The sequence below is a fragment of the Oncorhynchus kisutch genome, linkage group LG19 (assembly GCF_002021735.2).
Source record: "Oncorhynchus kisutch isolate 150728-3 linkage group LG19, Okis_V2, whole genome shotgun sequence".
Classification (NCBI taxonomy): Eukaryota; Metazoa; Chordata; class Actinopteri; order Salmoniformes; family Salmonidae; genus Oncorhynchus; species Oncorhynchus kisutch.
The window spans coordinates 19,709,479-19,726,789 of record NC_034192.2 but is presented as its reverse complement, the minus strand read 5'-3'; positions in this window follow the sequence as shown (position 1 = coordinate 19,726,789).

The window sequence follows — 17,311 nt, the reverse complement described above, 5'->3', positions numbered from 1 at the left end:
TGAGATATACCAGCTGGACCGCGTGCTACGGGTGGGTGTTGTTATCATGACCAGTGAGCTGAGATAAGACAAAGCTTTACATAGCAAAGACTTATAGATGACCTGGAGCCAGTGGGTCTGGTGACGAATATGTAGCAAGGGCCAGCCGACGAGAGCATACAGGTCACAGTGGTGGGTGGTATATGGGGCTTTGGTGACAAAACGGATGGCACTGTGATAGACTGCATCCAGTTTTCTGAGTAGAGTGTTGGAAAATATTTAGCAAATGACATCGCCGAAGTCGAGGATCGGTAGTATAGTCAGTTTTATGAGGGTATGTCTGGTGGCGTGAGTGAAGGAGGCTTTGTGGCGAAATAGAATGCCGATTCTACATTTAATTTTGGATTGGAGATGTTTAATATGAGTCTGGAAGGAGAGATTACAGTCTAGCCAGACACCTAGGCATTTGTATTTGTAGTTGTCCACATATTCTATGTCAGAACCGTCCTAGTTCTGATATCGAGTTGTGATGCTAGTCAGGAGGGAGGGTGCGGGTAGCGATCGGTTGAAGATCATGCACTTAGTTTTACTAGCATTTAAAAGCAGTTGGAGGCCACGGAAGGAGTGTTGTATGGCATTGAAGCTCGTTTGGAGGTTTGTTAACACAGTGTCCAAAGAAGGGCCAGATGTATACAGAATGGTGTCGTCTGCGTAGATGTGGATCAGGGAGTCACCCGCAGCAAGAGCGACATCGTTGATATATACAGAGAAAAGAGTCGGCCCGAGAATTGAACCTTGTGGTACCCCCATAGAGACTGCCACAGGTCTGGACAACAGGCCCTCCGATTTGGCACACTGAACTCTATCTGAGAAGTAGTTGGTGAACCAGGTGAGGGATTTGAGTCTTTTGAGAAACCAAGGCTGTTAAGTCTGCCGATAAGAGTACGATGATTGACAGAGTCGAAAGCCTTGACCAGGTCGATGAATACGGCTGCACAGTACTGTCTTTTATCGATGGCAGTTATGATATTGTTTAGTACCTTGAGTGTGGCTGAGGTGCACCCATGACCAGCTCAGAAATTGGATTGCACAACGGAGAAGATATGGTGGGTTTCGAAATGGTCAGTGATCTGTTTATTAACTTGGCTTTAGAGACTTTAGACTTTAGACTTTAGAAAGGCAGGGCAGGATGGACATAGGTCTGTAACAGTTTGGGTCTAGAGTGTCACCCCCTTTGAAGAGGGGGATGACCGCGTCAGCTTTCCAATCTTTAGTGATCTGAGACGATACGAAAGAGATGTTGAACAGACTAGTAAAGTCAGCCTTAGCTTTCCTGACTGCGTGTATTGGTTCCTGACTTCTCTGAAAAGTTTCATATCGCGGGGACTATTTGATGCTAGTGCAGTCAGTTCTGGAGTGAACTAAGGGCTATATTTGTTCTTAGTTCAAATTTTTTTGAACGGTGCATGCTTATTTACTTTTAAAGAATGACCAGGCATCCTCTACTGACGGGATGAGGTCAATATCCTTCCAGGAAACCTGGGCCAGGTCGATTTGAAAGGCCTGCTCGCAGAAGTTTTTTTAGGGAGCATTTGACAGTGATGAGGTGTGGTCTTTTGATCTCGGACCCAGGCAATGATCCTGATTGAAGACAGCAGCGGTGTATTTGGAGGGCAAGTTGGTCAGGATAATATCTGTGAGGGTGCCCATGTTTACAGATTTAGGGTTATACCTGGTGGGTTCCTTGATAATACGCAGGCTTGTTTTCGAGTTGCTGTGCGTTTTGTTGCTAACCTGTTTTGCTACCTGACAACTTTACGGTTTTCACTTTTTAATTACCGTTCATATATTTATTTATTTTTTCCTCAACTTTTTCACTCCGGACGCTTTATCTGGACACGATTCGTCAGGACCTCCAACAGCCGAAGCTAAGTAGTAACATTAACATGATGACTTCTAATTGCAGCCGCTGTACTCGGCTTACGGCGAGGATAGCTGTGCTGCAAGCCCAGCTTCAGACGCAATCGTTAGGCAAGGGTAATTTCAGTGTAGGAAAGGATGAAATAGCGTCTGTGGCACCAGTAAGTACAGATAGTAGTGTAAATCCCCTGGCACAGTCCCCGCAGCCGGACAACTTTCTCACGGTTTCTGGAAGGAAATGCTGTAGGAACGCTCAACCGGTGTCGCTCATTCAGCCGACAGAAACTTTCAACCGGTTTTCCCCATTAAGCAGCGGGTCGGAGTCAGAGGCCGATTCTTCTCTGGTCTCTACTCCTCCCGTTACGGGGTCTGAGACGCCGAAGCTTCCCACCATTAGCTCTGACAAATTGAAAACTCTAGTCATTGGCGACTCCATTACCCGCAGTATTAGACTTAAAGCGAATCATCCAGCGATCATACACTGTTTACCCGGGGGCAGGGCTACCGACGTTAAGGCTAATCTGAAGATGGTGCTGGCTAAAGCTAAAACTGGCGAGTGTAGAGAGTATAGAGATATTGTTATCCACGTCGGCACCAACGATGTTAGGATGAAACAGTCAGAAATCACTAAGCGCAACATAGCTTCTGCGTGCATATCAGCTAGAAAGATGTGTCGGCATCGAGTAATTGTCTCTGGCCCCCTCCCAGTTAGGGGGAGTGATGAGCTCTACAGCAGAGTCTCACAACTCAATCGCTGGTTGAAAACTGTTTTCTGCCCCTCCCAAAAGTTAGAATTTGTAGATAATTGGCCCTCTTTCTGGGACTCACCCACAAACAGGACCAAGCCTGACCTGCTGAGGAGTGACGGACTCCATCCTAGCTGGAGGGGTGCTCTCATCTTATCTACCAACATAGACAGGGCTCTAACTCCTCTAGCTCCACAATGAAATAGGGTGCAGGCCAGGCAGCAGGCTGTTAGCCAGCCTGCCAGCATAGTGGAGTCTGCCATTAGCACAGTCAGTGTAGTCAGCTCAGCTATCACCATTGAGACCGTGTCTGTGCCTCGACCTAGGTTGGGCAAAACTAAACATGGCGGTGTTCGCCTTAGCAATCTCACTAGGATAAAGACCACCTCCATTCCTGTCATTACTGAAAGAGATCATGATACCTCACATCTCAAAATAGGGCTACTTAATGTTAGATCCCTTACTTCAAAGGCAATTATAGTCAATGAACTAATCACTGATCATAATCTTGATGTGATTGGCCTGACTGAAACATGGCTTAAGCCTGATGAATTTACTGTTTTAAATGAGGCCTCACCTCCTGGCTACACTAGTGACCATATCCCCCGTGCATCCCGCAAAGGCGGAGGTGTTGCTAACATTTACGATAGCAAATTTCAATTTACACAAAAAAAAATGACATTTTCGTCTTTTGAGCTTCTAGTCATGAAATCTATGCAGCCTACTCAATCACTTTTTATAGCTACTGTTTACAGGCCTCCTGGGCCATATACAGCGTTTCTCACTGAGTTCCCTGAATTCCTATCGGACCTTGTAGTCATAGCAGATAATATTCTAATCTTTGGTGACTTTAATATTCACATGGAAAAGTCCACAGACCCACTCCAAAAGGCTTTCAGAGCCATCATCGACTCAGTGGGTTTTGTCCAACATGTCTCTGGACCCACTCACTGTCACAGTCATACGCTGGACCTAGTTTTGTCCCATGGAATAAATGTGGTGGATCTTAATGTTTTTCCTCATAATCCTGGACTATCGGACCACCATTTTATTACGTTTGCAATTGCAACAAATAATCTGCTTAGACCCCAACCAAGGAACATCAAAAGTCGTGCTATAAATTCACAGACAACACAAAGATTCCTTGATGCCCTTCCAGACTCCCTCTGCCTACCCAAGGACGCCAGAGGACAAAAATCAGTTAACCACCTAACTGAGGATCTCAATCTAACCTTGCGCAATACCCTAGATGCAGTTGCACCCCTAAAAACAAAAAAAATGTCTCATAAGAAACTAGCTCCCTGGTACACAGAAAATACCCGAGCTCTGAAGCAAGCTTCCAGAAAATTGGAACGGAAATGGCGCCACACCAAACTGGAAGTCTTCCGACTAGCTTGGAAGGACGGTACCGTGCAGTACCGTAGAGCCCTTACTGCTGCTCGATCATCCTATTTTTCTAACTTAATTGAGGAAAATAAGAACAATCCGAAATTCCTTTTTAATACTGTCGCAAAGCTAACTAAAAAGCAGCATTCCCCAAGAGAGGATGACTTTCACTTTAGCAGTGATAAATTCATGAACTTCTTTGAGGAAAAGATTATGATTATTAGAAAGCAAATTACGGACTCCTCTTTAAACCTGCGTATTCCTCCAAACCTCAGTTGTCCTGAGTCTGCACAACTCTGCCAGGACCTAGGATCAAGAGAGACGCTCAAGTGTTTTAGTACTATATCTCTTGACACAATGATGAAAATAATCATGGCCTCTAAACCTTCAAGCTGCATACTGGACCCTATTCCAACTAAACTACTGAAAGAGCTGCTTCCTGTGCTTGGCCCTCCTATGTTGAACATAATAAACGGCTCTCTATCCACTGGATGTGTACCAAACTCACTAAAAGTGGCAGTAATAAAGCCTCTCTTGAAAAAGCCAAACCTTGACCCAGAAAATATAAAAAACTATCGGCCTATATCGAATCTTCCATTCCTCTCAAAAATTTTAGAGAAGGCTGTTGCGCAGCAACTCACTGCCTTCCTGAAGACAAACAATGTATACGAAATGCTTCAGTCTGGTTTTAGACCCCATCATAGCACTGAGACGGCACTTGTGAAGGTGGTAAATGACATTTTAATGGCATCGGACCGAGGCTCTGCATCTGTCCTCGTGCTCCTAGACCTTAGTGCTGCTTTTGATACCATCGATCACCACATTCTTTTGGAGAGATTGGAAACCCAAATTGGTCTACACGGACATGTTCTGGCCTGGTTTAGATCTTATCTGTCGGAAAGATATCAGTTTGTCTCTGTGAATGGTTTGTCCTCTGACAAATCAACTGTAAATTTCGGTGTTCCTCAAGGTTCCGTTTTAGGACCACTATTGTTTTCACTATATATTTTACCTCTTGGGGATGTTATTCGAAAACATAATGTAAACTTTCACTGCTATGCGGATGACACACAGCTGTACATTTCAATGAAACATGGTGAAGCCCCAAAATTGCCCTCGCTAGAAGCATGTGTTTCAGACATAAGGAAGTGGATGGCTGCAAACTTTCTACTATTAAACTCGGACAAAACAGAGATGCTTGTTCTAGGTCCCAAGAAACAAAGAGATCTTCTGTTGAATCTGACAATTAATCTTAATGGTTGTACAGTCGTCTCAAATAAAACTGTGAAGGACCTCGGCGTTACTCTGGACCCTGATCTCTCTTTTGAAGAACATATCAAGACCATTTCGAGGACAGCTTTTTTCCATCTACGTAACATTGCAAAAATCAGAAACTTTCTGTCCAAAAATGATGCAGAAAAATTAATCCATGCTTTTGTCACTTCTAGGTTAGACTACTGCAATGCTCTATTTTCCGGCTACCCGGATAAAGCACTAAATAAACTTCAGTTAGTGCTAAATACGGCTGCTAGAATCCTGACTAGAACCAAAAAAATTTGATCATATTACTCCAGTGCTAGCCTCTCTACACTGGCTTCCTGTCAAAGCAAGGGCTGATTTCAAGGTTTTACTGCTAACCTACAAAGCATTACATGGGCTTGCTCCTACCTATCTCTCTGATTTGGTCCTGCCGTACATACCTATACGTACGCTACGGTCACAAGACGCAGGCCTCCTAATTGTCCCTAGAATTTCTAAGCAAACAGCTGGAGGCAGGGCTTTCTCCTATAGAGCTCCATTTTTATGGAACGGTCTGCCTACCCATGTCAGAGACGCAAACTCGGTCTCAACCTTTAAGTCTTTACTGAAGACTCATCTCTTCAGTGGGTCATATGATTGAGTGTAGTCTGGCCCAGGAGTGGGAAGGTGAACGGAAAGGCTCTGGAGCAACGAACCGCCCTTGCTGTCTCTGCCTGGCCGGTTCCCCTCTTTCCACTGGGATTCTCTGCCTCTAACCCTATTACAGGGGCTGAGTCACTGGCTTGCTGGGGCTCTCTCATGCTGTCCCTGGAGGGGGTGCGTCACCTGAGTGGGTTGATTCACTGTTGTGGTCATCCTGTCTGGGTTGGCGCCCCCCCCCCCTTGGGTTGTGCCGTGGCGGAGATCTTTGTGGGCTATACTCAGCCTTGTCTCAGGATGGTAAGTTGGTGGTTGAAGATATCCCTCTAGTGGTGTGGGGGCTGTGCTTTGGCAAAGTGGGTGGGGTTATATCCTTCCTGTTTGGCCCTGTCCGGGGGTGTCCTCGGATGGGGCCACAGTGTCTCCTGACCCCTCCTGTCTCAGCCTCCAGTATTTATGCTGCAGTAGTTTGTGTCGGGGGGCTGGGGTCAGTTTGTTATATCTGGAGTACTTCTCCTGTCCTATTCGGTGTCCTGTGTGAATCTAAGTGTGCGTTCTCTAATTCTCTCCTTCTCTCTTTCTTTCTCTCTCTCGGAGGACCTGAGCCCTAGGACCATGCCCCAGGACTACCTGACATGATGACTCCTTGCTGTCCCCAGTCCACCTGGCCATGCTGCTGTTCCAGTTTCAACTGACCTGAGCCCTAGGACCATGCCCCAGGACTACCTGACATGATGACTCCTTGCTGTCCCCAGTCTACCTGGCCATGCTGCTGCTCCAGTTTCAACTTCCACCTGACTGTGCTGCTGCTCTAGTTTCAACTGTTCTGCCTTATTATTATTCGACCATGCTGGTCATTTATGAACATTGAACATCTTGACCATGTTCTGTTATAATCTCCACCCGGCACAGCCAGAAGAGGACTGGCCACCCCACATAGCCTGGTTCCTCTCTAGGTTTCTTCCTAGGTATTGGCCTTTCTAGGGAGTTTTTCCTAGCCACTGTGCTTCTCCACCTGCATTGCTTGCTGTTTGGGGTTTTAGGCTGGGTTTCTGTACAGCACTTTGAGATATCAGCTGATGTACGAAGGGCTATATAAATAAATTTGATTTGATTTGATTTGATAATTTGTGTGAGATTGAGAGCATCTATCTTAGATTGTAGGACTGCCAGGGTGTTAAGCATATCCCAGTTTAGGTCACCTAACAGAACAAACTCTGAAGATAGATGGGGGGGGAGGGGGCGATCAAGTCACACATTGTTAATTTATCCATTATTTTACCAGGTAAATTGACTAAGAACACATTCTCATTTAGATCAACGACCTGGGGAATATTGTCAGGGGATGAATGACCCAATTGTAAAATAGGGATTATTAGGTTACCTTAATGGTTTGAGGGCCAGATTGGGAATTTAGCCAGGACACTGGGGACAACACCCCTACTCTTTATTGACCTCAGAGAGTCAGGACACCCACTTAACATTCCATCCAAAAGACAGCACCCTATACAGGGCAGTGTCCCCAATCAATTCTCTGGGGAATTGGGATATATTATTTTTTAGACCAGAGGAAAGAGTGCCTCCTACTGGCCCTCCAGCACCACTTCCAGCAGCATCTGGTCTCACATCCAGGGACTGACCAGGACCAACCCTGCTTAGCTCCAGAAGCAAGCCAGCAGTGGTATGCAGGGTGGCATGCTGCTGGCTAAAATGGTGCTGGCACATATGGTGTCCAGGGCACAGCTGGGAGCTGAGGGGGGTCTATAATAGGCGGCAACTGTTTGGGCATAGACATGGAAAGTATGCAGGCTATCACTGCAGTAGATTGCAACTCCTCCCCCAGTGGGGTCTGCACAACGCATCACCGTGGGCAAACTACCTGCCCTCCAGGACATCTACACCACCCGATGCTACAGGAAGGCCATAAAGATCATCAAGGACATCAACCACCCGAGCCACTGCCTGTTCACCCCGCTGTCATCCAGAAGGCGAGGTCAGTACAGGTGCATCAAAGCTGGGACCGAGAGACTGAAAAACAGCTTCTATCTCAAGGCCATCAAACTGTTAAACAGCCACCACTAACATTGAGTGGCTACTGCCAACACACTGTCAATGACACTGACTCTACTCCAGCCACTTTAATAATGGGAATTGATGGGAAATGATGTAAATATATCACTAGCCACTTTAAACAATGCTACCTTATATAATGTTACTTACCCTACATTATTCATCTCATATGCATACGTAGATACTGTACTCTATATCATCGACTGCATCCTTATGTAATACATGTATCACTAGCCACTTTAACTATGCCACTTGGTTTACATACTCATCTCATATGTATATATTGTACTCGATATCATCTACTGTATCTTGCCTATGCTGCTCTGTACCATCACTCATTCATATATCCTTATGTACATATTCTTTATCCCCTTATACACAGTGTAAGACAGTAGTTTTTTGGAAGTGTTAGTTAGATTACTTGTTCGTTATTACTGCATTGTCAGAACTAGAAGCACAAGCATTTCGCTACACTCGCATTAACATCTGTGAACCATGTGTATGTGAGAAATAACATTTGATTTGATTTGATTTATCTTGATGGAAAATGTTATAGTTTGGGATGCAAATCTCAGATTTTTGGTGGCCTTCCTAAGCCAGGATTCAGACACGGCAAGGACATCAGGGTTGGCGGAGTGTGCTAAAGCAATGAGTAAAACAAATTTAGGGAGGAGGCTTCTTATGTTAACATGTATGAACCCAAGGCTTTTACGGTTACAGAAGTCAACAAATGAGAGCGCCTGGGGACACACAGGACCTGTGTTAACCTCCACATCACCCGAAGAACAGAGGAGGAGTGGGATGAGGGTAGGACTAAAAGCTATCAAAACTGTTTGTCTAGTGCGTTGGGGATAGAGAATAAAAGGAGCAGATTTCTGGGCGTGGTAGGATAGATTCAGGGCATAATGTACAGACAAGGGTATGGTAGAGTTGTTACGGCTTTCTAGTGGTGAAGGAGAGTCGGACCAAACTGCAGCGTGTCGATTGCGATCCAAGTTTATTTAAACAAACGTAAACACGACTAAACACGAACACTACAAAAACAATAAACGAAACGAAAACCGAAAACAGCCTATACTTGTGTCAACTAACATCAAACAAGGACATCAAGACACTCAGGACAAATAGGACAATCACCCACGACAAACTCAAAGAATATGGCTGCCTAAATATGGTTCCCAATCAGAGACAACGATAAACACCTGACTCTGATTGAGAACCACTCCAGACAGCCATAGACTTTGCTAGATAACCCACTACGCTACAATCCCAATACCAACACCAAAACCCCAAGACAAAACACACCCCAATACAAAAACCCCATGCCACACCCTGGCCTGACCAAATACATAAAGATAAACACAAAATACTTTGACCAGGGCGTGACAGAACCCCCCCCCCCTAAGGTGCGGACTCCCGAACGCACCTCAAAACAATAGGGAGGGTCCGGGTGGGCGTCTGTCCATGGTGGCGGCTCCGGCGCGGGACGAGGACCCCACTCAGTCAATGTCTTAATCCCCTCTCCCTTCGTCCCTGGATAGTCCACCCTCGCCGCCGACCATGGCCTAGTAGTCCTCACCCAAAACCCCACTGGACTGAGGAGCAGATCGTGACTGAAGGACAGCTCGGGACTGAGGCAGCTCGGGACTGAGGGGAAGCTCAAGAGTGAGAGGAAGCTCAAGAGTGAGAGGAAGCTCAGGAGTGAGAGGAAACTCAGGCATGTAGATAGATCTACCAGATCCTGGCTGACTGGCAGATCCTGGCTGACTGGCAGATCTGGAAGATCCTGGCTGACTGGCAGATCTGGAAGAGTCTGGTTGACTGGCAGATCTGGAAGAGTCTGGTTGACTGGCAGATCTGGAAGAGTCTGGTTGACTGGCAGATCTGGAAGAGTCTGGTTGACTGGCAGATCTGGAAGAGTCTGGTTGACTGGCAGATCTGGAAGAGTCTGGCTGACTGGCAGATCTGGAAGAGTCTGGCTGACTGGCAGATCTGGAAGAGTCTGGCTGACTGGCAGATCTGGAAGAGTCTGGCTGACTGGCGAATCCTGGCCGACTGGCAGATCCTGGCCGACTGGCGGATCCTGGCCGACTGGCAGATCCTGGCCTACTGGCAGATCCTGGCCTACTGGCACTTCTGGCGGATCCTGGCTGACTGGCACTTCTGGCGGATCCTGGAAGACTGGCAGATCCTGGCTGACTGGCGGATCCTGGCCGACTGGCAGATCCTGTCCGACTGGCAGATCCTGGCCGACTGGCACTTCTGGCGGATCAGACTGCCAGACACTACTGGCAGCTCCTTGCAGACTGGCAGCTCCTTGCAGACTGGCAGCTCCTTGGCAGCTCCTTGCAGACTGACAGCTCTGGCTGCTTCATGTAGACGGACAGCTCTGGCTGCTCCTTGCAGACTGACAGCTCTGGCTGCTTCATGCAGACTGGCAGCTCTGGCTGCTCCATGTAGACTGACAGCTCTGGCTGCTCCATGCAGACTGGCTGCTCCATGCAGACTGGCATCTCTGGCTGCTCCATGCAGACTGACAGCTCTGGCTGCTCCATGCAGACTGACAGCTCTGGCTGATTCATGCAGACTGGCAGCTCTGGCTGCACCATGTAGACTGACAGCTCTGGCTGCACCATGCAGACTGACATCTCTGGCTGCTCCATGCAGACTGACAGCTCTGGCTGCTCCATGCAGACTGACATCTCTGGCTGCTCCATGCGGACTGACAGCTCTGGCTGCTCCATGCGGACTGACAGCTCTGGCTGCTCCATGCGGACTGACAGCTCTGGCTGCTCCATGCGGACTGACAGCTCTGGCTGCTCCATGCGGACTGACAGCTCTGGCTGCTCCATGCAGGCTGGCAGCTCTGGCTTCTCCATGCAGGCTGGCAGCTCTGGCTTCTCCATGCAGGCTGGCAGCTCTGGCTGCGCTGAACAGGCGGGAGACTCCGGCAGCGCAGGAGAGGAGGAAGGCTCTGGCTGCACTGAACAGGCGGGAGGCTCCGGCAGCGCTGTAGAGGAGAAAGGCTCTGGCTGCGCTAAACAGGCGGGAGACTCCAGCAGCGCAGGAGAGGAGAAAAGCGCTGGCTGCGCTGAACAGGCGAGGCGCACTGAAGGCCTGGTGCGTGGTGCTGGAGGTACTGGATCGAGGACACGCACAGGAAGCCTGGTGCGGGGAGCTGCTACCGGAGGACTGGAGTGTGGAGGTGGCACAGGATGGGCTAGACCGTGAAGGCGTACTGGAGATCTTGAGAGCAGTGTTGGCACAGGACGTGCAAGGCTAGGGATGTGCACAGGAGGCCTGGTGCGTGAGGCTGGCACCAACTTCACCAGCCGACTAACACGCACCTCAGGACGAGTATGGAGCGCTAACCCAGGTGCCATCAAATCCCCAACACGTTCCGTCGGGCGAATTCCATGCAAAAAGCACCAACACAGCAACTCACTCATTTCTCTCTCCTCCAATTTCCCCATTAACTCCTTCACAGTCTCTGTTTCGCTCACCTCCAACACCGGCTCTGGTTCTGGTCTTCTCCTTGGCTCCTCACGATAAACAGGGAGAGTTGGCTCAGGTCTGACTCCTGACTCTGCCACACTCTCCCTGAGCCCCCCCCCCCCCCCCAAGACATTTTTGGGGCTGATTCTCAGGCTTCCATCCGCTACGCCGTGCTACCTCCTCATATTTGCGCCTCTCAGCTGGGGCGGCGATATTCTCCAGGCCGAGACCAGGGTCCTTTACCGTCCAGTTCTTCCTCTCATGTCCATTTCTCCAGGTGGTGCAGCCTCTCCCACTGCAGCTGCTGCTGCTCCTGCTGCCTCTGTTGCCTCTCCTGTGGCTCCTGCCTGTTAACACGCTGCTTGGTCCGTTGGTGGTGGGTGATTCTGTTACGGCTTTCTAGTGGTGAAGGAGAGTCGGACCAAACTGCAGCGTGTCGATTGCGATCCATGTTTATTTAAAGAAACGTAAACACGACTAAACACGAACACTACAAAAACAATAAACGAAACAAAACCGAAAACAGCCTATACTTGTGTCAACTAACATCAAACAAGGACATCAAGACACTCAGGACAAATAGGACAATCACCCACGACAAACTCAAAGAATATGGCTGCCTAAATATGGTTCCCAATCAGAGACAACGATAAACACCTGCCTCTGATTGATAACCACTCCAGACAGCCATAGACTTTGCTAGATAACCCACTACGCTACAATCCCAATACCAACACAAAATACTTTGACCAGGGCGTGACAAGAGTGAAGGTTTCCCACGAGAGAGTAACTGTTAATGTGATTGGATGTTAATTATTTGACTAGGCTACCTGTATTTGACATTGCGTTAATTAGCTGAAAACAAGATGATTTTATTAGATTTTTGGCAGTGAAACGAGCCTACTCAGGCGAGAAAAAACCTCACACAAATGTACTTTTTTTTACATGTGAAGAATAAATGAAAAAAATGTATATACATATATCACCACTGGTCGTGACTGGGAGTCCCATAGGGCTGCGCACAATTGGCCCAGCGTTGTCCGGGTTTGACCGCTATAGGCCGTCATTGTAAATAAGAATGTATTCTTAAATGACTTCCCTAGTTAAATTAAGGTTTAAACAAAGTAGGACACATGACATCCTGGCAACTTTAAGAAAAAACTCTTTATGTCTCGAGATGGCTATACATATTCATAGCAGAGGCTAGTAGTATGCAGTGGAGGGGGAGGACCATCCTCCTCAGTGAATTTCATAAACATTTTAATTGTAAAATGTTAAAAAAGTTACAAAAAAAAGTTACACTGTTTTCAAAGAAGGTCTACAGTGGTGCAGCGGTCTAAGGCAATGAATGTCAGTGGTAGAGGCGTCACTATAGACCTTGGTTTGACTCCAGGCTGTATCACAACCGGCCATGATTGAGAGTCTCATAGGGTGGCGCACAATTGGCCCAGCATCGTCCGGGTTAGGATATGGCTGGGGTAGGCTGTCATTGTAAATAACAATATGTTCTTATTTGACTTACCTATTTAAATAAAGGTTAAACATTTAAATATACAGCACTCTGTAGGGTAGCACCATGGGGTAGCCGGAGGACAGCTTGCTTCCGTCCTCCTTTGGGTACATTGACTTCAATACAAACTGAAGAACTTAGAGGAGGCTAATGGTTCTCACCCCCTTCCATACACTTACACAGTAATTATGACAACTTCTGGACGTCCTCCAGCCTATTAGAGCTCTTGTAGCATGAACTGACATGTTGTCAACCAAATCAAAGGATCAGAGAATTAATCTAGTAGTGAAAGTATAATCTACAGCTAGCTAGCACTGCAGTGTGTAAAATGTGGCGAGTAGTTGACTCAAAGAGAAAGACAATAGTTGAACAAATTAATGTATTCCGAAATGAATGAGAAGCAAGAGAGAAATAGAGAGAGTTCATCGTTTTTTGTTCACTCTCAGTATCACTTACTCTTCGAATTCACCGACAGCGTCATTGCGCAAAATAGTATGCAGTATCATCTGGATATGAATGCAACAAAAGTTCAACATTCACCTTCTGCTACCATTTCTGTCAAGCCGTCTATGCATACAGTTTGACGCATATGTTCAATAAACCCAACTTTTGCACCACACCAAACACACTGCAACGCAATGCTGCAAGGCAAACACAGCGTTTCATTGGAAATTAATGTAATTCTGCTGTTCCAAAATGCAATGACGCTGTCGGTGTGTTCGAAGCGTTGCTTATTGTAGCTAGCAAATGCAGCTAGCTAGTTTAGCCTACTGAAACACTTTGCTCTAACAGAGGGATGCTATGTTAGCTAGCTGGCTATGACTATCCAACACAACACTGGAAACTCTTCCAAGTCAAGGTAAGCTTTTGGTATCACTCATTTATTGCCACCGGGGCCTGCCGGTGTAACTGCTTACTGACTGTACACTGTAACATTACTGCATGATTGTATTGGGTTAACTAACTTGTTAGTTCTATTAGCTATGCTGACTATGACGTTATTTGAGCTAATATGATGACAACGATGTAGGCTGTGTGTAGTGGTTTGGCTTGGAAAGGTTTTTTCACCTGGTCACATACAGCTGATGTGTTGTGCATTGAAGTCCACAGGCGAAGGGAAGAGGAGAGAGGAGAACACATAGATTCGTGAAGGAATACAACGTGGCTGCTATGAAAGTGAACTGTTTACGAGTGATCAGGGGTGTATTCATTCCGCCAATTCTGTTGAAAAACATTTCTTAATCGGACACAAAATTAACAAAACAGGGAGAAACATACCTGAATATATTCAACAGAAACTCTTGTTAGCAACTGTTGGACTAATGATTACGCCCTATATCAGTGCAATGCAGGCAAGAGTTTTGCAAGGCGGTATTGAATGTCACTGTCTGTCCATGTGTCAATGTCTGTCACCTCAAATTTGTCTCTCGACCTGTGCGGCCTGTACCCCCTTTCCCCGTTAGACACGGCCGCATGGCGCACCCCCAATATCAAGGTGCACATGGGCCTATTTATATAATGAATATGAATTCGGAGGGCAGAAATTATTAAATATTAAAGCATTAGACCTTTCACTAAAGGCATCAGTCATACAAAAGTTATACGCATGGAATAATGCAATAAGAATGTCAGTTTAATATGCAGTGCAGATCACCTCCTATTACCCTTCTCAGAGTTTTAAGAATTGTGTGTGTTTAATTATTTGTGACATTGTGGTATTTAAAGCACATTGAAGATAGAAGCAATATGATTTGAAGCAATAGCCTACCCACGCGTGGTCAACTGTTTCAGCACCGTTTCGTGCTACTCTGAGACAAGCACTGGTCTTGATAAATCAATTAGATTTTTATTTTCACTGAATCTCCGTTTGGCTATTGGTTAGCCTACAATTAGGGTGTGGAAATGTTAGGATTATAGCCTACTCCCGACCGGTCACGTTGTACAGCGCCATATTTTCCTACAGGAAACCCTGAGTTTTTTTGTTGTTTGTTTTTGTTTTTAAATAAAAACACCATAATATTAATCAAATTAATTAAGCTACATTTCTTAAAATCAATCCAATAAACAATGTTCTTACAAAAAAAGGTTTTAAATTCTCTAGTACTGCCAATATTGAAGACTGTCAAATGCTTCTCAAAGATGCCCTCTGGTGGTCAAACTAGCACTAACTAAAATGAATGGCAACAATGGCTGACACCTCAAATAAATGCCATAGAATTCTGCAGCAGCCTGCAGGGTGTGCTTCAGTATGACACAACTTTTACAGTAAGAACCACTGTACAACCTAGCCTATGAATGGAAGTTTACAACGTTGGTGCACTGTCTAACTGGGAAAGGGGGTGCGCCATGTGGCAGTGTCTAACGGGGAAAAACCAGTTCAGAGTTCAAAAGGTACCAAAGGGCAGGCAGAATCAAGGTCAGGGGAGGCAGGATGATCAGGCAGGCAGGAAAGTAGTCCAGAGTCAGGCAGGGGTCAAAAACAGGAAGACTAGCAAAAAGAGAATAGCAAATGGTGAACGGGAAAACCATGCTGGTTGATTTGACAAACATACAAGACGAACTGGCACAGAGAGACAGGAAACACAGGGATAAATACACTGGAGAAAATCAGCGGCACCTGGAGGGGGTGGAGACAATCACAAGGACAGGTGAAACAGATCAGGGTGTGACACAAAATGGTAAGAGAACTGGTAAAGAAAGTTACCCCTCTACATATACATTTCTTTACCGGAATTTCTAAATGAAAATACTGGCAGATCCATCAAATGTCCTTGTACAGGTAGTAGATCTAATTACGTTCATAGATTCATATTTAATTTATACTATTGTAATGCAGGGTTAATAAAAAAACTGTTTTAAAATGTGTATGAAGTAGTCTTGCTTGTCTCAGAGCAGAGCGAACGGTGCTGAAATAGTTGACCACACGCAGGTAGGGTATTGCTTGTTGGGGCGATTTTCACACGGTAGCCGGGCTATTAATCGAATCGTTGGATAACAGATCTGTCACGCCCTGACCTTAGAGAGCCTGTTTATTTCTCTATTTGGTTAGGTCAGGGTGTGATTTGGGTGAGCATCCTAGTTTTCTATTTCTTTGTTGGCCGGGTATGGTTCCCAATCAGATGCAGCTGTCTATCGTTGTCTCTGATTGGGAATCATACTTTGGCATCCTGTTTTCCACCTGAGTTTGTGGGATTTTGTTTTTGCACAGTAGCTGTATAGCCCTGCAGAACTTTACGTTCGTTGTTCTTTTGTTGTTTTGGGGTGTTCATCTAAAATAAAGAAAGATGTACACTTTCCACGCTGCGCTTTGGTCTCATTGCGACGCAGGACGTAACAAGATCGGCTCATAGATATTATGAGCCGATCTATGAGGGTGCCCATGTTTACGTAATTTAGGGTTGTACCTGCTGGGTTCCTTGATAATTTATGTGAGATTGAGGGCATCTATTTTAGATTGTAGGATTGCCGGGATGTTAAGTTCTGGGCATTTTTTTTCCAGTCACACAAAAAAAGCCTTCATCCTGTCACTCAGAAACGTGTTTTGCTGTGTCTGCCTGTCAAATTAAAATCTTTGCCAGTGTGTGCATGCATGTGTAGGCTACTTGCTTCACCCCTGCCGAAACACTGTAGGCTACTGACATTACAAGCGTGTTAAGGATACTATAGTTATCATGTTTCACATTGGGTTTATTAACAAAAAAAAGGTAAGCTGTGGTTTTATTTTAATTCTGGTGCCGCTGCACAAATGAGCTTGTTAGCTAGCTACTAGCTCTGGTCCAACGTTAAGCCATCTCTCTGAAGTTCAAAGACATTCAAAGTTCCTTCATCGAAGCCGCTCCTCCGTAGGTATTGTTCTGTGGGCCTAATTAGCTTTTCTCTGGTTTCCAGGTTGGGTCATCTGTTTTGGGGCGAATCTGGGGAATTCTATATCCGGGCTAAGGCATATGGTCTTTTCTTAACACAAATGGTGCAAACCAAGAGCAAGTCCTGTTGTAGCACATCTCTTTGTTTGATTTAGAAAATATTAATGAAATTGTAGAAAGTCCTTTGGCTACAACAAGCTAGATAACTATTCGGAACAAAAATATAAACACATGCCAAAATTAAAAGATTTTACATGGTTGCATATGGCCTGCCGGTGTGAGGCAGGTTGGACGTACTATTAAATTCTCTAAAACGACATTGGGGGCGGTAGGCCAGAGAAAGTAACATTAATTTCTCTGGCAATAGTTCTGATGGACATTCCTAGAGTCAGAATGCATTTGGCACGCTCCCTAAAAACTTGAGACATCTCTGGCATTGTGTT